The following is a 24,262-nucleotide window of genomic DNA, read 5'->3' on the forward strand; positions in this document are numbered from 1 at the left end:
TTATTTTGCAATAAAAATCAACGTAGATTTTAACAACAAAATAATATGAAAATTAAATATAAAATTGCATGAATATTGAATTCCCAAAAATTAAATAATATTTGATCAAGTCTCACAATCCATTAACCAACTAAAATTTCAACCAATATTCAATTAGATGGAGAAATTAGCCACTCATTAGCTAAATTAAAAACAGAAAATAAAAATAAAAAAAAAGGGAAAGAAAGAACCGAAGAGGCTGGCTGGCGGAAATTGCCGAATGGAATTTGGAGTGATGGGAGAGATGCCCTTCTTCTGGCCGCTTAGAGCTCTTTAAATAGAGCTGGAGAGTCATGCTAATTCGGAAGTTTTGGTCCACGTGGTTCCGTGCGTGTGCTGGAGCTCGTGCGCGCGTGGGCGTTGAAGGCGGGCCCTTGTGAGTGAACTTGATTCGGCGGTCCACGCCTGAAGGTGCAGGAGCCTGCGGGAATGGGCCTTGTGAAGTGATGAACGTTCCGTGTGCGAGAATGGGCTGAGGCGTGAGTGTCCCATGTGTGGGCCCCCGTGCGTGTCCATGTGTGCGTGAGATGGTGAAGCGCGTTGGTCCTTGATTGTGAGGAATGGGCTGCACATTTGCGGATGAATTTGTGAAGATGTGGAGAGCGGCGTTGAAGGTGGGCGGGGCCCACGTGAGAATTTACTGGCCATATGCAGTTGGAGATGGCGCTTTGGCGGGGCCCGTGCACTGGAGTTGAGGTGTGCTGGCCCGTGTGTGTGAGTTGCTGGAAGTGTGCGTACTTGTGGTGAAGGCGGGCCCATTGCGTGATTGGTCCATGTGGAGAGCTTGGGAGCGGGCTATGTCCGTGAAAGGTGCCCATCAGCCCATGTGCGGGAATTGATCCGCATGAAATGCTTGAATATTTAAATTTTCAAATATTTTCCTCATCCAGCTCGTTTTGAATCCAACTTAGCGGGTTCACTCTCTTTTTCTCCAAATAAGGCAGTTTTAGGAGGATTTTCTCCAAATTGCCATTTTATACTATTTTCTGCAAAATAATATTAAAAACAATAAATTAAGCAGAAATCATATAAATATTCATTAATAATATTAATATAAAATGGACTAAATTATGCTCTATCACCAGCAGTAGCAATCTGCCCAAATCACCAGAGGAGGCAGAAGTCGATCTGCCCAAATCAACAGATCAGGCAGAATCCAGTCATAGGCAGAAAATATAGCAACCAGCAGAAAAATTCAAGGTACCTCCCCCTTTCCAAAAAAATTTGCAAGGTTTCAAAAAGAAAAAGAAGAAAAAGAAATACTTGAAACCTTTCACAAAGTGGAGATCAATATACCTTTGCTTGATACTATCAAACAAGTACCAAGGAACATCAGTCAAGAGAATGTGGAGAATAGGAAAAATCTGAAAGAAATAGAAGAAATAGCATGCTGCACAAACTGGTCCAGAGGCGATTTGCCCAAATCACTTGAACAGACAGAATTCATTTTGCCCAAATCATCAGTGCAAGCAGAATTCGATTTGCCCAAATTTCATGCCAGATTGCAGCCACCTTCTATGGAGAAATATGAATTGGAGTTCAAAGTGCTGCCCAAACACCTCAAAAATTCAAACACAGGGGCTAGAGGCACACATCACTTGAAAGAGGAGAAACTAATCATGTTACTTCATGAATTCATGAAAGAAATAGGATGGGTTATAACCAAAACGAAAGGTGTGCTGCACTTCTTACTTAATTCTGTTGGGACCCTTTTTCCTCCTCCAATTACTTGAGCCTTGATCAAGCTGGAAAAGTCCGGCCCACGACTTTAAACCAGGGCGCTACTGGGAGGCAGCCCAGATGTGGTGATTTGCCCAAATCACCGGATTGATTTGCCCAGGAGATTTGACCAAATTACCGGCCAAATCACCAAATCAAGCACATCATCAGAAGAGGCGTGAACAGTCACGTGAACAGTACCAGCCAAGCAACCGCAAGGAAGAAAGTAATCTGACCAAGTGATTTGCCCAAATCACTGGCCAAATCACCCTGTCAAGAATCCAGAGAGCCAGCATTTAATGATCAGGGCAGTTCAACTACCCAAATCACTTTAAGTAATTTTTTCTCTTATTTTTTTTATTTTTCACGCAATCTTTCTGTTTTCATCTCTTCTTCTTCAAGACTTCTTTCTCCGACCACCACCTCCGGCGAACTCAAGACCATCATGGTCAGAATCAAAATGAAGGCCACCGGCGGACCCGGCATGTGGCGGTGACTAGGGCTACCAAGACCCATTCCCTCTGACAGTGATGACGAAGCATGGGACACCTCTCCACCAGTCACCACCAGCACCGAAATGCCACCGGCTACTGGAACAGCGACCGGACGCACTGACTCACCAGCCGTCCAGACGTATCTGCGTCAAAAGAAATGACCAAGAACGCCGTCACCACCATCCACCCCCCCAACAACCCCGACGACAAACCCTGAAGGCGAAACGCCACCAGAAGTCACCACCTCCACCGCCGCACCCAGAGCAAGAAACAGAGACTACCATTGCCACACACCCCGCAGGTCATGAAGGAAGTGATGTGCCCAGCAATTTGCCTAGTGGTATACCAAGTGATACGCCCAGCGATATGCCCAGTGATCTGCCCAGCGATTTGCCCAAACCGTTATGACCAGATCACATCACTCAAGCCCTGATATTCAACAAGGCTTCTGAGCGCACCAGGCTGGACAAGATTTCATCTCTGCCCTATCACCCAGAAAGGGGACCATAGGCCAAGAACTAGCACATGGAGCACCTCCAGCAGCCCCCCAACAGGATGCCCATCAGCCCCCTGAAGACGCAGCCCCCAACCAGACAGTAGAGGCTCGTCTCAGTAGAATTGAGGATCGCATGCACAGGATGGAGCACCTGTTGGACCTACTGGTAGACCATTTTCTGCCCCAGCACCATGACAGACAGTGATTGGACCAGTGATTTGCCCAAATCACTGGCCAAATCACCCCCAGGCCAGGAAGTCCCTTTCCCTTTCCTTCTTAAATTTTTTATATATATGTTTACACATTGAGGACAATGTTTGCAGTAGGTGTGGGGGTACTGTTAGGTTATTTTTGCATTGTTTACAGAATCTTTTTGCTTTCTTTTTGTTTCTTTTTGCCCTAACACACACACCAAAATTTTTTTCTTTTCACACATTTTTCTTTGCACACATTTTTCACTTTTTGCACATACACACAGACTTTTGACTTAGCTATTGCTCTACTCAGCATAGATAACAAGGTTAAAAGAGCTTCCTATCTCATGACCCCATTGATTTTTCACCCCTTTAAGCCTAAGTTGAATCATTCACAGTATGTTACCTTCACTTAGGAAGTTCTTTTCTTGAATTGAATCTCTAAATTTTCTTTGGTCAAGGGAAATAAAAATATAAATACATGCAAATAAAAAGTTAGTGTAACTCCCTATGAGGTGATTTGCCCAAACTGTCATGAAAAGAAAAGAAAAAGAAAAACCAGCACAAAGCACAAATCATAAACCTGTTCCAATGGCCAAATAAGTTATGAACAGAGCTAGTAGCCACTTGAACAAGTGACTGACTGAGTAACCGGGGGTGGGTATCACCAATATGCACCTTCGCGTAAAAAGGTTAGTGATTTTTTCAGGCAAGAATAAAAAGTGCTGCTGAATAAAATAAAATAAAACACTCAAAGAAGGGCAAGTCACTCTTAGAGGTTGCATTGAGCTCATTATAAAGAGAATAAGCAGGATTGAATCAAAAACCTTTTTCTTGGCCATGGTAGGTGAAAGGAATCAAGGAAAAGAGAGAACAACCTTGGTGCATGTAGTCTATACTGTGATACTTCAATTTAGAAGTCTAGGGGGGCTAATTAAGTGGCACTTAGGCTCATAAGAAAAAGGGGCTTGATTGACTAAGTTATTTGTTGCTTGAGGACAAGCAAAAAGCTAGGTGTGGGGGTATTTGATCAAGCATAATTTAGCCACATTTTTATTATATTTATTATTGCTTATTTACACGTTTTCTAGCTTAATTTATGATTTTTATCTTGTTTTTGTAGAAAAGGAAGAAATTGGAAAAATGGAGAAAAAGTGCATAAAATGACAGAAAAGTGATTGGGTCAGTGACTTGCCCAAATCACTGCCCATATCAAGCTAAAACAGAAACCTGAACTACCTCATAGGAGACTGATTGGGTCAATGACTTGGCCAAATCACCCGCAGAAACAGAAGCCCGGAGCCAACACGCAGAAAAGTGATTGGGCCAGTAACTTGCCCAAATCACTCGCAGAGACAGAAAACTGAAACTGGACAGACTCACAGAAAGCGATTGGGGCAGATAGACCAAGCGATCTACCCAGATCACCGCCCCAATCACTTTGACAGCAGAAAATACAGTAGAAGCGGGAAAAGTGCAGAAAATCAGATTTCAATTTGGAGGAGTCCAAATCCACTTCAAACACTGCAAAATCAGCTCCAAGAACCACGCCCTTCACTTAGAGAGTTCCATTCTCAATCAAACACAAAATCCAAGGAGGAATCAAAGACTACAAAGAAGACCAAATCAACTTGAGATTTCAAAACCCTAATCAAATTGGAATTGGGAAAACTCCAGCTATAAAAGGGTAGCATCCACATCATCTGATCATCATCTCTTCTTCAGCAATTCTGCAGAAAACACAGCAGCTTGTCTCCTTCTTCTTTTCTTCTTTTCTTTTGTGATTTTGTCCACCATGAGTGGCTAAACACTTTTCTTTTCTAGTTGAAGTTGGAAATTTCAGATTTGTGATGAATTGGGAGATTTAAATCTCCATTGTTAAACTTCTATTTATTTTCAATATTTATGCAATTTGATCTTTCTATAATTGTTGCTTTGCTTTTAGAATCAATTTAGGCCTATTGCTTTTAATTGCTTGAGTAACAATTGTTTGAATAATTTAAGTCCGTAATTGCTTAGATTATTTAAACACACATTTAATCAAATTGCATAATCTAAACTTGACCACGCGATTGGCAATGTTAGAATTAGGTTTCTCTAAGTCTTAATGCAGTTAACAGTTGTTCGATGCTAAAAGCCCCAAGGACGTTCCTTGGCAACTTGTTAACTAGTGTTTGATTAGCGAACGTTTCCTAATCAAACTAGAACTAAGGAGGAATTTGGATTGTGAGAAGCGTCTTCCACATCCTAAACTAATTTATTGAAATAAATAGGAGTATCAATAAGATCAATGATCAATTCTAAACAAACTGGAATACATCCATACTTTAACTAGAATCCTTCTCCCATTGAAATTCTTATCTTTTTAAATTATTGTTTTCTCTTGCTATTTAGTATTAATTCATTATCATCAAATCAAACCCCCCTCTTTTTATTTATTTGCCTTAGTCATTTTTAGGAAAATCCGTAGTGTCAAATCCCTGTGGTTCGACCCTATTGCCACTATCTACAAGTTAATTGTTGATTGTCTAATAGGTTTATTTTTTATGGCTTCGACAACCGCTTATCACCTATCCTCAAGTTCTTTAGGAGGTAAGAGTTGATCCTTAACTTCTTTAATGATTTTGAAGGTTTTATGGGAGTTGTATAGGTAGATATGCATGTTTAGGTTAAAGTGTGTTTTTGGTTAGTTGTTGGTCAAAGCATGTATATGTGATGTGTTTGTGTTGTTGCTTGGGGTTTTAAGTTAGTTTTGGACCCCTTTGTGCATATACCTGAGTATATGTTGTTGTGGTGTGGTTTGATGCATCTTTGAGTGATTTTTGGGAGGAGTTTGCATGAAGCAGGGCTGGATTCTGCCTTACTGGAGAACCCAGTTTCGGCCGCCGAAGGAAGGTTCGACCGCCGAAGGTGTTGAGGAGGTGGTTTCGGCTGCCAAACCTCGCCCCCGAAAGTTTGGACTTTCGGCTCTGGAGGGAAGGTTCGGCCACCGAAAGTGCCGCCGAAAGTTGAGTTTCGTCTCTGGACGAGACTTTCGGCTGCCGAAGGTGCCGCCGAAAACACCCGACTTTCGTCTCTGGAGGGGACTTTCGGCCGCCGAACCTGCCGCTGAAAGTGTCCTGTCCAGCCTTCTTTTGCATGTTTTATGTGATAGTTTTAGGATGTTTTAGGGGGGGTTTTGGGGAGTTTCATAGATATGTTCTCGAGCTAGTTTGGTCCCTCATTTGAGTCTATCTGTGTAGGAACAGACCAGAGGAACCAAAGAGACCAGCAGTGACCACTACTTCTGAGTCAGTACAGAGTCAGCCTGAGGTGAGTGGAACTAAACTTAATCATTTTAATTGAAAGATCAAATGCTTTTAGCATGTTTCATGCACCATGATAATGCAATAGGTTGATTGCACTAGTTCACGAATATGTTGCATTGCATTCTATTGTTGTTGGTGCGGGTGAATGATGAATGATCCATTAGTCCCTGAGGAAGTCCAAGAGCCTTTGACTATGCCCTGGCAGGTATATGGAAAGTCCAGGAGCCTTTGACTACGCCCTGGCACAACAGTAAGTTATGTTATGTGACAGTATATGAGGAAAACTAGGAGCCTACCTCTACGCCCTGGTAACGGTATAGCATGCTGGGACTAGTGGTGACATGTTCACCTGAGATTATGTGGCTTGTTTGTGATGTGACACATTACATGAGAGCATGTTTTATAACCTGTTTTTATTCTGGTTCTACTCACTGGGCTATAGTAGCTCACCCCATTCCCTTAACCCCAGTCTTGCAGGTACAGAGTCAGGGAAAGTCAGAAGAGTACAGGAAGAGTTATGTAATAGCCTAGTGTGGACATGTAAATTTTGTAAAGGAGATGTAATAGAATAGTAAGAATGATGTATAGTATTGTGCCTAACCCAGATGTATGTAGATCCCTTTATGTATACATGGTTTGTTTATGTATATGTTTTTTTGAGTATGAGAAACCAGGCTTAACATATAATGTGTGGACCCAACTAGAGCTATGATGAGGGCTCTGGTCAGGGGGTCTGTGCACAGGATACCAAGTTAGTGCATGCACAGGTTGAGCCATGGAACAAAGAAAATTTTTACAGGCATTGTTTGACCATGTATGGGATTTCACAGGTATGCAGAAAGTATAGGAGGCTTGCTATGGGTCCCGGCGGCCTTAAGCCGATCTAGATCCTAGCGCCGGTAGCGGTCCGGTTTCTGGGTCGTTACATCGGCGGAAAGGCATCTTCCCTCAATAAAAACTGGACTACACTGGCAGACTGACTCTGCCACTGATGGATCACACTTGGGTCCACTGACCCAGAGAGGACACTCTAACCCAGAGATCATCAGAACCAACCTCTCAACGGCTCTCGGAGCAATAAAAGAATGAGATGCACCAGGGTCCATTAATGCATACACATCAGAACAGCCAATGATGAGATTACCTGCCACCACGGTGTTAGATGCGTCTGTTTCCTACCGTGTCATCGTGAAGATCCGTGCTGGAGCTGATGGACCTTCACCCCTAAAACCCGCTGAAGAAGAGGCTGCCCCTCTCCCTCTTCCTCTACCACTGGCCTGAGTTGTGGCTGGAGCTACTGGTTGGGCTACACTACCAGAAGCTGTCTGCTGAGACTGTGTCACAAATGCTGCTCTAGGACACTCCCGTGCCATGTGTCCCTCCTGCCCACATCTGAAGCAGGCTGTCGTCCCAAACCAACATACTCCCTTGTGTGGCTTACCACACCTCGCACAAACTGCATTATCCGCACCAGAGCTTGAGCCACTCCCTAGTCCTAGACCTGACTTTATCTTGTTCCAGAACTTGTTCTTCTTTGACTTCTTGGTGGTATTACTCCACCTCTTACTGCCTGAAACTGCTGCACTTAAGGATGAGGGATCTAGCCTCTCCCCACCTGGGGTCTTGGAACCAGAAGACTGTGCCACTGACTGCTTGACTGTCCCCTGAATGATGGCACTAGCCTCCATTTTCCGGGCCATATCCACTATGGCATGGAAACTCTCCCTATCTGCTAACTGAATCAAGGAGGAATACCTGGAATGAAGTTTCATGATATACCTCCTTGACTTTTTCTGGTCTGTGTCAAGATTTTGCCCTGCAAATGGCAACAGCTCCAAGAATCTATCTGTGTACTCATCTACACTCATCTCCTGCGTCTGCCTTAACTGTTCAAACTCTATCATCTTCAACTCCCTTGAGCTATCAGGGAAAGCCCATCCTGCAAACTCATTTGCAAACTCTTCCCAGGACATGCTGTCCACCCTCGGGTTCACATAATTTTTAAACCACTCACGGGCCTTCTTGCATTTGAGTGTGAACCCAGCCATCTGAATGACTCTACTGTCATCAGCTCCTATCTCATCTGTAATCATCTTGACCCTCCCAAGGTACTCAAACAGGTCATCTCCTTTTTCATACTGAGGAGCACCAAGCTTCATATAATCGGTCATCTTGACCTTGCTCCCTCCAGATGAGCTAAGCTTAGGTACTGGGGTTTCTGGGACCATAGATTCTGCTAGTGGTGGAAGAGGTACAACATTCCTTGAGGTAGGGTTTGCTGGACTTGGATGGTAGGGTGGGGGTGGATACATAGGGTATTGTGGGTATGGTGGGTAGAAAGGTGGGTATGGCATGTGTGTGGGATAAGGGTTGAAGCTAGGGTAATCCGATGTACCTCCCATCGAATACCCAGGATTTTGTGGAAAGGGTGGGTATTGGGGCGGCTGAACAAACCCCGAGGCCTGAGTGCCTCCCTGAGACTCTCCCATGCCCTCTTCCGACATGCTCACACCAAGACTGCCATCCCTCCTCTAATCCATATCCATCTCATCCCCCACATCTTCTGACATTCCTCCCTGAATTGTTCCTCTTACTGATCTACTTCTGCTCATATCCAAAGACCTTTTAGGGTCTCTTACTGCTCTTTCTCTGCTGGACCTACTTGACATTGCCCTAGGCAATGCTGAAGGACGGGCATCCACGCCCTCGTCCTGAGGTGGTACTCCAGTCAATCGTGCAGATCGACGAGTTCCTCTCATCCTGTTTTCTGAAAAACAGCACACATCACAAGCATCAGCATCAAATGGTTCATGTGAAAACACATGAACCCGCATCACATACATCACATACATAACATGTCGTTAATGCACATGCATATTGTCATGGCATTTCACATCATCATACAAGACAGGACTCCATATCCTATCCTAGTGAACATGATCTTTTCCTATTGTGCTTGCTCTACTATAACACCTATGAGCCCGACACACTCTAGGTCCGACCATATGAACCTAGGGCTCTGATACCACTCTGTAACGACCCGAAAATTCGGACCGCTACCGGCGCTAGGATCCAGATCGGCTTAAGGCCGCCGGGACCCGTAGCAAGCCAAACATCCAACCTGTATACCTGATAAATCCCATACATGATCATACATAAACATAAAACTGTAAACTTCTTCTTTCATTATCCAAGCTTAACCTGTACAAACTCATAGACATAAACATAAACCTCACACTGGAGCCCTCATCAAATGCTCCAATGGGGTAATAAGGCATACATTAAGCTTGGTTTACCATAGACATCATAAAAACATTTTATAGATCATGTACTACAAGGGATAACCATACACATAGGGTCAAGCACAGTTCTAATCCTCAACATCATTTTTACATTACATCATTTTACAATTCAACATGTCGACTTCTAACTATTACATACATAAGACGTTACTCTTCTTGACTTCCTGATCTAGCCCGTACCTGCAAACCTGGGGGATTAGGGAAAGGGGTGAGCTACTAGAGCCCAGTGAACAGAATAATAAAACACTTAAAACATATGCTATAATGGAATGCATCACATCACAAACAAATCACATCAAGGATGAACTTATCACCAATAGCCCTCAACATATCCAATGGTGCCAGAACGTAGAATGGGTCATGGTCTTTCTCTTACATAACATAGCATAACATTCCAAAATGCCAGGGACGTAAAATGGGTCTTCCTGGACTTTCTCTTACATAGTGCCAGGGACGTAGAATGGGTCTTCCTAGACTTTCTCTTACATAGTGCCAGGGACGTAGAATGGGTCTTCCTGGACTTCCATACCGTATCATCATACCATATAACATCATCATAGCATATGAGGGCCATTGGATCATCCAACATTCATCCACATCATCAATATACTATGCAATGCAACATATTCGTGTATTCTAATGCAAACAACCTAGAATATCACATGGCATTCGTGATGCATGATTCATGCTAAAACATTCATTAATTTAAAACATAAAGTTTATTCTACTCACCTCAAGCTAGCTCTAACAAGACACTGAAGCAGCTGACTCATTGCTGGGGTCCTCGGTTCCTCGGGTCCGAATCTATACAGGTGGACTCAATGTAATACCCGGCTAGAATCCGGCATCGGGATTCCTGCCTTCCGGCGGAATCTAGGGTGTTGGATCTCTCTAGAAGGGGTAAAATGTGTTTTCTAAAATGTTTTCACATGATTTCATGGTTTTAAATGAAAATGAATTGAGTTTTGAAGAGAAAAGGCCAAGGAGGAAGAACCCAGGTTCGGCCGCCGAAGGTGATGTTCGGCCGCCGAACAGGAGATGGTTTCGGGTGGACTTTTGGCTTCCGAAAGTTGAGTTGGGCAGAAACCAGGTTCGGCTGCCGAACCTCAAGTTCGGCCGCCGAACATGGGGGACTTTAGGGTGCTGGTTTGGCCGCCGAATGTGGCTCAGCCGGTCGCCTATAAAAGGCCTCAGACCGAAAATGGGCGAGTTTTCCTCCCCATTCTCGTGCCCAGGTGTGTTCATGTCCTCCCTTGGTCGATTTCACGTTTTCCTTCATCTTCTATGGTTTTTATGAGTTTTATGTGGATTTTGAAGAGTTTGTAAGCTTGGATCAAGGATTTGGAGCTTGGAGACCCCGGAGCTAGTTTCCTCCACATCTCCAAGGTTCGGGTCACACCAACCCTCGATCTCCAAGAGGTTAGTGTAGATCCTTGCTTTTCCTTATGTTTTAATGAGTTTTAAGTAAGTTTTATAGAGTTTGATGTATGAGTATGGGTAGATATGCATGTTTAGGTTTATGAGGGTTTTATACCCAATGTATGTTATGTGATGTTTGTGTTGAGGAGTTTATGTTAGTTTATGCTCCTTTATGCTTGTGGGAGTGAGTATGCATGATTGGGAGAGAGTATGTGAGGATTTGAGTATATTTGAGTTTGGGTTTTTGGCTTGGCAGAATCGGACCTGTCGTCCAGAGGGGACCAGGTTCGGCCGCCGAAAGGAGTTTCGGCCGCCGAACCTGCATGGGAGGCAGTCTTTAGGCTGCCGAATGTGCCCCCGAAGGAGGGACTTTCGTTTCTGTCCTAAGGTTTCGGCCGCCGAACCTGCCGCCGAACCTACCCGAGTTTCGTCTCTGGAAGGGACTTTCGGCCGCCGAAGGTGCCGCCGAAAGTGCCCTGTCCAGCCGTTTCTTGGATGTTTTCCATGCATGTTTAAGTGATGTTTAGAGGGGTTTTTAGGGGGTATGCTTATGAGTTGTTAGAATGTGTTTGGCACCTCATTCGAGTCCACCTGTGTAGGATCGGACCCGAGAGACCGAGGAGGCCATCAGTGTTAGCAGTTGCAGAGTCAGTCAGCGTCTGCTAGGAGGTGAGTAGAACTAAACCTAATCTTTTATGCACAAAATCTAATGCCTAAAGCATGTTCATGCATCATGGTTATATGTAGTAGGTTGATTGCACTAGTTTCACGAATATGACGCATTGCATTGTTTGATGTTGATGGAGGAAGGGTGGACCGAGGCGACTTCAATAGCCCATATCTGTCATGAGTCTTGTCTTAGTCCTTTGAGAGCCGGACAAGTACATGTAGGAAAGTCCATATGAGCTCTCTGTGGACCAGACACCATGTCATGTATGTTACAGGCCTTTGTGAGCTCCTATGGGGGAGCCGGGCACCGACAGAGGGATTTTTGATGTCATGTCCATCCTCTGAGAGGAAAGATGCATGCAAAAAGATAGACTCTCAGAAACCAGGGTCCGTGGGGAATAAATATTGCATAAGCCCCGAGGCAGACAAGATTATGTGATTTCTCTGTGTTATGATGCATTTCATGAAAGCATGTAATTAATGAACTGTTTTCTATGTTTCTACTCACTGGGCTTTTTAGCTCACCCCTTTCCCCTAACCCCAGTGTTGCAGGTTTAAGTCAGAGCTCAGAAGTCAGCAGGGTAAAGATAAAGTGACGTGTGGTTGTAATAGTATTAGATTAGTACTTTTAGTGTGGACATGTTTTGAAATTGATGTATGGATTCGTAAGACAAATGTAATGTATAGTATAGTAGAGTTATGTTCATTGGATTAGTACTGTGCTTGGCCCTGAGACTTGGTTAGTCCCTGTTTAATACATGATGTATGTTATGTTAGATGTTGAGTTATGCTTGAACTAATCTTGTGGCATGTGTTGTTTACCACGTTATGTAATGGATGAGGACCCTAGAGGAGGTCTTATGTTTGTGGTTTGATGCATGCACAGGTTAGGTTCTAGTTCTTTGGATGTGATTCCGGCTTGATGTATGTCGTGTTGACCCAGCTAGAGTGATGAGGGCTCTAGTAAGGGGTTTCTTTATGTTTTCAGTTATGTCGCATACAGGTCAGGCTCGGTTTGTACATCATATGTTTCAGTTTTTATGTTAAAGTTTTGATCATGTATGGGATTTGACCAGGTGGTAGGAGGTATGTTTGGCTTGCTACGGGTCCCGGCGGCCTTAAGCCGATCTGGATCCTAGCGCCGGTGGCGGTTCGGGCCGTTACAGAGGGGTATCAGTTTCCGGGCTGTTACAGAATGGTATCAGAGCTTTGGGCCTCAAGAGTACGGTGTTGTACATCGGAAAGAGGTTAGCTTAGAGGTCATAGAAGGGCAAGCACAATAGGAAGAATCATGTCCACTAGGATAGGATGTTGAGTCCTGTCTTGATGATGATGTGTAATGCCATGATTTTATGCATGTGCATTAATGTTATGTATGATATGCTATGTATGTATGTATGACATGTATGTAGGTTCATGTGTTTTCATATGAACCATATGATGCTAATGATTGATTGTATGCTTGTGTGTTGTTCTTCAGAGGAGCCAGAATGCGAGGTGCTCGTCGATCTGTGGAATCGACTGGAGTTCCATCTGAGAGGGAAGGTATGGACACCTTTCCCCCTGCTCTGCCTAGAGCGCAGTCGTGGGGAGTTAGCAGATGGGGAACATCAAGGGACCCTGGAAGGTCTTTTGATGCAAGCAGAGAAGGAATGGCTCCAAGAAGGATGTCAGCTAGTATGAGAGAAGTAGAGGTGGATGTTCAGAGAAGGGATGTCAGTATGGGAGTCAGAGTACCTGAAGAAGGTATGGGAGATTCTCAGGAGGATGCTCAGACTCAGGATTCCAGGATCTCAGGTTCAGGAGGGATTGATCCCTCCACTCTGAGTACAGCCTCCACGAAAAGTAAGAAGTGGGGCAGAGGCCTCAGAAGGTCGAAGAAGAAGTTTTGGCAGAATCTGAAGGCTAGTTTGGGTTTTGGTGGTTCGAGCTCTGGCTCAGGTAGTTCAAAGTGCTTGAGGTGCGGAAGGCCGCACAGAGGAGTCTGCCGTTATGGGACAACAGCTTGTTTTAGATGCGGACAGGAGGGGCACATAGCACGTGAGTGTCCCACTGCGCCTAGGTTGGCTCCGTCCCAGCCAGCAGCTCCAGGTAGAACAGCTCAGCCAGTAGCTCCAACCATGTCTCAGGTTGGTGGTCGAGGCAGAGGAAGAGGGTCAGCCCCTCATTCCTCAGGTTTCCGTGGAGAAGGTCCGTCAGCTCCAGCTCGGATCTTCACCCAAGCTCAGCAAGAGGCAGACACATCGAACATGGTGGTGCCAGGTATGCTCACTTTTGAATGTTCTGATGTGTATGTTTTGTGAACTCTGGTGGTTCTCTTTCTTTAGTTGCTCTAGGAGCCGTCGAGAGGTTGAGTTGATAGCTTCTGGGCTAAAGTGTTCTTTTTGGGTCAGTGGACTCGAGTGTGATCCATCTGTGGCAGAGTCAGTCTGCCGGTCCAGTTCTGTGTCAGCTGAGGGTAGATGCCTTCCACCCAACTTTGAGGTCTTAGACTTGACTGTCTGGATGTCAGTTTAGGGTTGGACTGGTTTTTCTACTCGTGGTGCTATCTTGGCCTGCAAAGACAAGGTAGTCTGGTTCAGAGGATAGGATGGGTCAAAGATTTTCTTCGGAGGGGACACAGTAGGGATGCCTAGAGGTTTGATGTTAGCCTGTAAGGTTCGTAGGGTGCGTAGGAGGGGTTGTCAGAGGGTTCTAGCTCTTGTTGAGAGGTTAGCAGTCAGGTCGGGGAACCAGCCTCAGTACCAGTTGTTCGAGAGAGTTCTTAGATGTCTTCCCAGGCGAGTTGTCAGGTTTACCATCTGTCAGGGAGTTAGAGTTTGGTATAGGAGTGGTGTCTGGACGCAGAACCATTTCTACCCTTCCCTATAGGATGGCGCCTGCATAGAGAGAGGTAGCAGTAGAGTAGAGGCGAGACTTGGTAGACAAGGGGTTTTGTCCGACCTAGTACCTCACTCTGGATTGCTCCAGTATGGTTGTGGGAAACAAAGGATGAATCCTTGAGACTTTGTAACGACTGTAAGCGGTTAAACGAGGTCACTACCAAGGGCAGGTATTCCCATGTAGGATGGATGATCTATTGGGACAGCTAGTAGGAGCTGTTTGTTTTCCCAGATAGATCGGAAATTCGGGTACTACCTGTGAGAGTTAGAGTTAGTTTTGGGTTAGTAGTGAGAAGAAGCCAGTTAGTAAAGATGAGAAGAGAAGAGTAAGAGCAGAGAAGGAGGAAGATAGAGAAGGATCAGAGTAGCGCAGCAGAAGCTCGTGGAGTTTAGGAACCTGGGAGTTCTTACTCCAGCATTTGGTGTCTCTCTTTGGAGAGAAGCTTTAGGATTCGCTTGCTTGCTTGCATGCTTGTGTTTGTTGTTTTAACATTCGGGGACGAATGTTTTTGTAAGGGGGGTAGAATGTAATACCCGGCTAGAATCCGGCATCGGGATTCCTGCCTTCCGGCGGAATCTAGGGTGTTGGATCTCTCTAGAAGGGGTAAAATGTGTTTTCTAAAATGTTTTCACATGATTTCATGGTTTTAAATGAAAATGAATTGAGTTTTGAAGAGAAAAGGCCAAGGAGGAAGAACCCAGGTTCGGCCGCCGAAGGTGATGTTCGGCCGCCGAACAGGAGATGGTTTCGGGTGGACTTTTGGCTTCCGAAAGTTGAGTTGGGCAGAAACCAGGTTCGGCTGCCGAACCTCAAGTTCGGCCGCCGAACATGGGGGACTTTAGGGTGCTGGTTTGGCCGCCGAATGTGGCTCAGCCGGTCGCCTATAAAAGGCCTCAGACCGAAAATGGGCGAGTTTTCCTCCCCATTCTCGTGCCCAGGTGTGTTCATGTCCTCCCTTGGTCGATTTCACGTTTTCCTTCATCTTCTATGGTTTTTATGAGTTTTATGTGGATTTTGAAGAGTTTGTAAGCTTGGATCAAGGATTTGGAGCTTGGAGACCCCGGAGCTAGTTTCCTCCACATCTCCAAGGTTCGGGTCACACCAACCCTCGATCTCCAAGAGGTTAGTGTAGATCCTTGCTTTTCCTTATGTTTTAATGAGTTTTAAGTAAGTTTTATAGAGTTTGATGTATGAGTATGGGTAGATATGCATGTTTAGGTTTATGAGGGTTTTATACCCAATGTATGTTATGTGATGTTTGTGTTGAGGAGTTTATGTTAGTTTATGCTCCTTTATGCTTGTGGGAGTGAGTATGCATGATTGGGAGAGAGTATGTGAGGATTTGAGTATATTTGAGTTTGGGTTTTTGGCTTGGCAGAATCGGACCTGTCGTCCAGAGGGGACCAGGTTCGGCCGCCGAAAGGAGTTTCGGCCGCCGAACCTGCATGGGAGGCAGTCTTTAGGCTGCCGAATGTGCCCCCGAAGGAGGGACTTTCGTTTCTGTCCTAGGGTTTCGGCCGCCGAACCTGCCGCCGAACCTACCCGAGTTTCGTCTCTGGAAGGGACTTTCGGCCGCCGAAGGTGCCGCCGAAAGTGCCCTGTCCAGCCGTTTCTTGGATGTTTTCCATGCATGTTTAAGTGATGTTTAGAGGGGTTTTTAGGGGGTATGCTTATGAGTTGTTAGAATGTGTTTGGCACCTCATTCGAGTCCACCTGTGTAGGATCGGACCCGAGAGACCGAGGAGGCCATCAGTGTTAGCAGTTGCAGAGTCAGTCAGCGTCTGCTAGGAGGTGAGTAGAACTAAACCTAATCTTTTATGCACAAAATCTAATGCCTAAAGCATGTTCATGCATCATGGTTATATGTAGTAGGTTGATTGCACTAGTTTCACGAATATGACGCATTGCATTGTTTGATGTTGATGGAGGAAGGGTGGACCGAGGCGACTTCAATAGCCCATATCTGTCATGAGTCTTGTCTTAGTCCTTTGAGAGCCGGACAAGTACATGTAGGAAAGTCCATGTGAGCTCTCTGTGGACCAGACACCATGTCATGTATGTTACAGGCCTTTGTGAGCTCCTATGGGGGAGCCGGGCACCGACAGAGGGATTTTTGATGTCATGTCCATCCTCTGAGAGGAAAGATGCATGCAAAAAGACAGACTCTCAGAAACCAGGGTCCGTGGGGAATAAATATTGCATAAGCCCCGAGGCGGACAAGATTATGTGATTTCTCTGTGTTATGATGCATTTCATGAAAGCATGTAATTAATGAACTGTTTTCTATGTTTCTACTCACTGGGCTTTTTAGCTCACCCCTTTCCCCTAACCCCAGTGTTGCAGGTTTAAGTCAGAGCTCAGAAGTCAGCAGGGTAAAGATAAAGTGACGTGTGGTTGTAATAGTATTAGATTAGTACTTTTAGTGTGGACATGTTTTGAAATTGATATATGGATTCGTAAGACAAATGTAATGTATAGTATAGTAGAGTTATGTTCATTGGATTAGTACTGTGCTTGGCCCTGAGACTTGGTTAGTCCCTGTTTAATACATGATGTATGTTATGTTAGATGTTGAGTTATGCTTGAACTAATCTTGTGGCATGTGTTGTTTACCACGTTATGTAATGGATGAGGACCCTAGAGGAGGTCTTATGTTTGTGGTTTGATGCATGCACAGGTTAGGTTCTAGTTCTTTGGATGTGATTCCGGCTTGATGTATGTCGTGTTGACCCAGCTAGAGTGATGAGGGCTCTAGTAAGGGGTTTCTTTATGTTTTCAGTTATGTCGCATACAGGTCAGGCTCGGTTTGTACATCATATGTTTCAGTTTTTATGTTAAAGTTTTGATCATGTATGGGATTTGACCAGGTGGTAGGAGGTATGTTTGGCTTGCTACGGGTCCCGGCGGCCTTAAGCCGATCTGGATCCTAGCGCCGGTGGCGGTTCGGGCCGTTACAGAGGGGTATCGGTTTCCGGGCTGTTACACAAATGAGGGACCAAACATACATGAACATGACTCTAAAATACTCCCCAAAACCCCCTAAAACACCTTAAAACAAACATAGAAAACATGCAAGGAATGGCTGAACAGGGCACTTTCGGCGGCCGAAAGTCCCTCCAGAGCCGAAACTCAGTGACTTTCGGCGGCACCTTCGGCAGCCGAAAGTCCCCTCCAGAGATGAAAGTCCATTTTCGGGGGCAGGGTTCGGCAGCCGAAAGTCTGCCTTCACAGGCAGGTTCGGCGGCCGAAAGTCCCTTCGACTGCCGAACCTGAGTTCTCCCAAAGTGGCAGAAACTCAGCTCTCCAGCACCCTTTGCCTCCCAAACCATCCAAACAAGCATTCAACTCAACCAGAACATGCATACACACATACATCAACATATAGGGGTCTCAAACTAACCTAAACCCCAACAAAAACACAAAGCATAAACATAAACAACCCACATTGCTAAAAAATTCATCATAAACCCACAAAGTCAAAAACAACCTAAACATGCATTTCTACCCCATAAACTTTCATAAAACTTGTTTAAAACATACTAGAAGGGTGGATCTAAGCTTACCTCTTGAAGATCGAGATGGAAGACGATCCTAACTCGGAGATGGGAGAGATCGGGCTCCTTGAATCTCCAAGCTTCCAAAACTCGTTCTTTGCTCAAAAATCTTCAAAACAAAGATGAAACTCATAAAAATCATGAAAGATTTGGAAGAAGAACTCAAGATCGGCATGAGAGCGGCGGAGACTCACATTGGCCGAAAACGGGAAGAAAACCTCGCCCGTTCGGACATGGGGACCCCTTTATAGGTGGCTGGCCAGGCCACTTTCGGGGGCCTAACGTGCCTCCGCATGCATGCCATGTTCGGCGGCCGAACATAAGGTTCGGTGGCCGAACCTGGGTTTCCCTTTTCTTATGCCTTCGGGGGCCTAAAGCACTTCCGAAGTGCATACATGTTCGGCGGCCGAACTTGAGGTTCGGCGGCCGAACCTGGGTCTTCCTCCAAGGTTATTTTCATGCAAAAACTCATTTCCTTTTATACTTAAAACCATAAAATACATTAAAACATTTTATAAAAATATGATTTTACCCTTCTAGAGGTTTTCGATATCCGAGATTCCACCGGACGATAGGAATTCCGATACCGGGGTCTAGCCGGGTATTACAACCTTGCACTCATGACTAAGCCACACGCCTCACATGTGCAAAGGCAAGCGTGGGACACATGCACATGGCCAGCCTTCACCCTTTCTTGCGCACATGGACGGCCCATCCTTGCAAAGAAGACAAGCGCACACTCACACTATCGCAGATCTGAATCAAGGACGAGGTAAGTACATCTGACCTTTCTTTTCAAATTTCTAAACTCACATCTCTTGGAAAAATTATTGCCAGAAGATATGCTCAACAATTTCAGCCACCAAGGCCATGTGGGATCTACGCATATGTAGGATACCCAACTGAACAATGTCCTATACTTTATGAGGATGACCAACAAGTGCATACTTTTGGAGGATACTATAAACAGCCTAGATATGATCCATACTATGATACATACAATCCAGGTTGGAGAGACTATCCAGACATCAGTTATGCATGGGCTGACGACTACCAAAATTATCAAGGAAATCAAGCCCAAGAAGCACCTCCAAGTTCCAATAGACACCTTGAAGAGATGATGAAGACATTGGCAATTTCTGTACAAAGCCTCCAAGTGCAGATGGGACAAATGGCCACCTCATTAAGTGCAATCATGTTAAAAAGAGAGGAAAAGCTTCAAGATGTATGGGATGATGATGAAAGTTCACAAGTTCAAGAACAAGCTGCTGAAGAAACACAACCATAAAACTGTTTGTCCAAACAAACTGGTCAAACATAACCTGTTGATAGTTTAGATGTCATTGATTGTTTGAGCAATGATGTTTTTTATATGAATCAATATGATATCCTGAACAATGATCTTTGCAGGAAAGAGAACCAGAAAGAGCTAGAACTGAAAGAAACTGACTGTTGCATCCAACAGGTGGACTACAGCCATGCGCAGAGTGAAGGAAGCTCAATCGCACCTCTTCAAATGAGTTCGCAGAAGAGCCTTGCACAGACAAAGGACATCCAAACCGAACCTCTTCAGCTCCCATCACAGGACAATCCCACCATTCTCCCATTTCAGAAGGGCATTGCGCAAAAGCACCTCCATGCGCGTCCTTTCAGCTTCCAACACATGTGAGCTCTCCCAGTCCTCCCTTTCATTCCAATCTTGCGCAGAAGGAGGAAACTAAAACCAATTCAGCCATAGATCCAATGCAACCATCCCATGCTCACAAGGAACAAATGGTATTCCAAGCACCTAAACCAAAGGACCATGTGGATCAATGCTTGCCCAAACCTCCAGATAAGGTAGAATTTGTTTTGCCTGAATTCAACACCAAATTGCAGCTACACATAGAGAAACATGAATTGGAGTTCAAAGTGCTTCCCAATCATCTAAAAAATGCAAACATAAGGGCTAGAGGCACACCTCATCTGAAAGAGGAGAGGCTAATCATGTTGCTTCATGAGTACATGGAAAAAATAGGATGGGCTATGACCAAATCAAAAGGAGTGCTACACTTTTTACTCAATGCAGTTGGGACTCTTTTCCCTTCTCCAATTACTTGAGCCTTGATCAAGTGGATCACACCATGCACACCACACCCAGGGGAGTACTCAGTTTCTTTTGCATTTTAATATTTCCTATACATTGAGGACAATGCATGATTTAGGTGTGGGGGTGCATATTTCTGAAATTTTAATTTTTGCTTTGATTTTCAGTTTAAATTTTTATTTTCATTTTCAGTGTGATTTTTTTTTTCAAATTTTTTGTTTTGCTTTCAAATAAAATACACAACCACAGTCTTCTTCCTTTTTGTGTTCCGATTTGCTTCACTCAAACTGATAGACTATGTTGATGAGCTTTTCTTTCCATGACCCCATTGATGTGATGACTCTTTAAACTTATGTTGAATCAATTGCAATGAGTTATATTCATGTTTGAGAATTGCCTTTTGAATTGAATCTTTGAGTTTGCCATGGTGAAAAATATATTGATGACACCCATTAGAGAGAATAAATTGAAAATTGTGTGAATGAACTTAACAGGACTTGATTTAGCAATTGGTGTTGATTTGTCTAAATCATTGAGAGAAAGAAATTCACAAAGGCTTAGACTTCAAAAGCACAAATTGAAAACTTTTCCAATGGTCAAAAGACTATGAACAGAGCTAGTAGCCACTTGGACAGGTGACCAATTGAGTAACTGGGGGTGGGTATCACAAATATGTACCTTCACGCCAAAAGGTTGGTGACTTGTTCAAGCAAAATTAAAAGTGCAAAAAGCTGAATAAAGTACTTCAAGGTAAGGGCAAGTCACTCTGAAAGCTAGAAAAAGTCTTATCTGAACAAATAATATGTGCATGTATGATCTCTCTCTTGAGTAAAACAAATCCTAGCCATGGTAAGTAAAGGGAAACAAGGAAAGAAGGTGAGTAATCTTCATGCATATATTCTTCACTGCAATGATTCAAAATAGAGGTCTAGAGTAAGAACTTAAGTGAAAATAAGGATCTAGAGTAAGAAAGAAAATGCTCTTAAAACTGCCAAAAAGTGCCAAATATGAAAAGTGCAAAAAAAGAAAAGTTTTCAAATATGGAAAGTGTCAAATAAGGAAAGTTTTGAGAAAAGGAAAGTCCTCAAATAAGGGAAGTGCAGAAGCAAAAGCAAATAAGGAAAGCTCAGTTAGAAGATTATTTGAAATTCAAATCGCAGATCTTTCTTTCCTCATTCAAAGATGTGCACACACTGCAGCAGTCATATCTTCCTATTTAGGCAGCAAGATCTCATGAAGACGCACTTGCCTCTTCTGCGTTCAGCATTTAAAATTTAAATGAAGGCTCCACCTAAAAAGGAAAGACTGGACAGATTCACTGTAACGACCCGGAAACCGGACCGCTACCGGCTCTAGGATTCGGGTCGGCTTAAGGCCGCCGGAACCCATAGCAAGCCTACTCTGTACTCTGTGTACCTGTTCAATCCCATACATGGTCATACATCTCTATAAAACTTTTGACTATATCTCATTATCTCAGCTTGACCTATGCATAAAAACATAGAACCACATTGGGTCATCAAGTCTGTTTCATCAAGAAACAATATATATAACATTACATCTCATACATACAACTCATGTATAAAAAGGGATCAAACATACACTAGGGTCAAGCACAACACTATATTCTTACTTAAAACTTCTTTACATAACTTTGCTATTCATTACATCTTTTCTCTTTACATCATGTCCACTCTATATACATATACTCTTAGACTTTACCCTTTTCTCCTTCTGTGACTTCTCTCTGAGGCCCTGAAACTTGGGGAATAGGGAGAGGGGTGAGCTACTAGAGCCCAGTGAGCGGAAATATAAAACATTTAAATACATATGCTAGCATGAAATGCATCACATCACAAGTAATTCACATTCGGACGGATGGATCCAAAATTCCCTTGCTCTGTGCCCGACTCTCAAAGGAGCTCCTCAGGCTACTGTTACACACAACATATACATAAACTCTGTGTCTGGCCCTCACGGGGCTCTTCAGGACTTCTGTTAACTCTATCTCAAGGGCTAGTGGATAATACTCTATGACCGTCCATAATCTCAAGAAATAATGCAATGCGTCATATTCGTGTTTCTAATGCAATACATCCTAATATATTCATGGCATATATGATGCATGTTTCATGCTAAAACTTTCATTTCATTTAAAGCATAAGGTAGATCCACTCACCTCTAGCTCTGCTGAACACCTCAGAACACAACTAACTCTGGGGGCCTCCTTGGTTCCTCAAGTCCGCACCTACACAGGTAGACTCAATTGAGGTCCCAAACATACTCTAACATAGACATAAACATTTCCCCAAAAACCTCCTAAAACATCATAAACATGCATGGAAAAACAGGCAAAGGAAAGCTGAACAGGGCACTTTCGGCGGCAGGTTCGGCGGCCGAAAGTCCCTCCAGAGACGAAAGTCATGCACTTTCGGGGGCAAGGTTCGGCGGCCGAAGGACCCCTCCAGAGACGAAAGTCCCCATCTTTCGGCGGCATGTTCGGCGGCCGAAACTCTCTACCAGAGCCGAAAGTTCCAGCTTTCGGGGGCGAGTTTAGACAGCCGAAACAACCTCCTCAAGGGATTCGGCGGCCGAAACTACTTTCGGCGGCCGAACCTGAGTTCTCCAGCAAGGCAGAACTCGGGTCCAAAACACACACTCAGCCTCCAAAACCTTTCCTTGCACCTTAATCATGCCACCAACCTCTCAAAACCATGCATATACCCTTAACCATGCACATAGGGGCTACAAACAAGCTTAAAACCCCAAAAACATAAACATATCATCACATAAGCATAAAGGGTGCACAAACCCTCTCATGCAAACTCATGCAAACACATGCAAACTACCCCTTTTTCTTCCATAAAACTTGCTTAAAACATAAGGTAAGGTAAGGATCCATGCTTACCTCTTGAAGAACGAGAGGATTGAGGGTCCAAACTTGGAGATGTCAAGGAAAAACGATCCAAACTCTCCAAGCCTCCAAACTTTGCTTTTTTACTTAAACCCTTTAAAACCAAGTTAAAATCTTACTAAAACTTTAAAAAAAACTTGGAAAAACATGAAATCATCCAAGGAGGACATGAACTCACTTTGGTTTGGGAAGAGGAAGAAACTTACTCCTCTTGCCGACCAAGGGGCCCTTTTATAGGTGGCCAAGTCAACCATTTCTGGCGGCCAAACCTGCACCCGCAACTCAACCAAGTTCGGCGGCCGAACCAGGCTTTCGGGGGCAGCAAAACACAGCCACATTCGGCGGCCGAACTTTACCTTCGGCGGCCGAACCTCTTTTCTCCCTCCTTGGCATTTTAACTTCAAAACTCATTTCCTTTCTCTAAAAACCAATAAAAACAAGTAAAAACATGTTGAAAAACCTCTGTTTCACCCATCAGGAAGGCTCCGACATTCACGACATTCCAGATTCCAACGAAAATACCGCCGAAAAGTAGGAATTTCAATGCCGGGGTCTAGCCGAGTATTACATTCTCCCCCCCTTAAGAACATTCGTCCCCGAATGTTCCTCTCTATCACATGCATAACAAAACATATCATAAAACACAAAATGAAAACAAAACTCTCACTTTAAAAGAGGTGGGGATTGTGCTGGAGCATAGACTCCCGTGTCTCCCAGATACATTCTTCCATGACATGGTGGTTCCAAAGAACCTTTACCATCTAGATTTCCTCGTTTTTGCCTCTCTGATCTGAGTGTCTATGATCCGCACTGGTTACTTTACATAGGTGAGATCTACTAGGATCCCTACGTCTGGTTCACTAAGAACCTTTTCCGGATCTGACACAAACTTACTTATTATGAAAACATGGAAGACCAGATGGATTCTGTCCATAGAAGTAGGTAAATCTAACTTGTACGATACATTCCCGACCTTCAGCAGGATCTGGAAGGGTTCGATGTACCGTGGGGCTAGTTTACCTTTCTTCCAAACAAACACCCCCCTCCATAGGAGACACCTTTAGCAAAATTAGATCCCTCTCAACAAACTCTAGATGCTTCCAGCGAACATCTGCATAGCTCTTCTGCCGACTCACTGCAGTTCTGAGCCTTTCTCTGATTATGGGCACGACTTTGATGGTGATC

The sequence above is a fragment of the Manihot esculenta genome, chromosome 2 (genome assembly GCF_001659605.2).
Source record: "Manihot esculenta cultivar AM560-2 chromosome 2, M.esculenta_v8, whole genome shotgun sequence".
Lineage (NCBI taxonomy): Eukaryota > Viridiplantae > Streptophyta > Magnoliopsida > Malpighiales > Euphorbiaceae > Manihot > Manihot esculenta.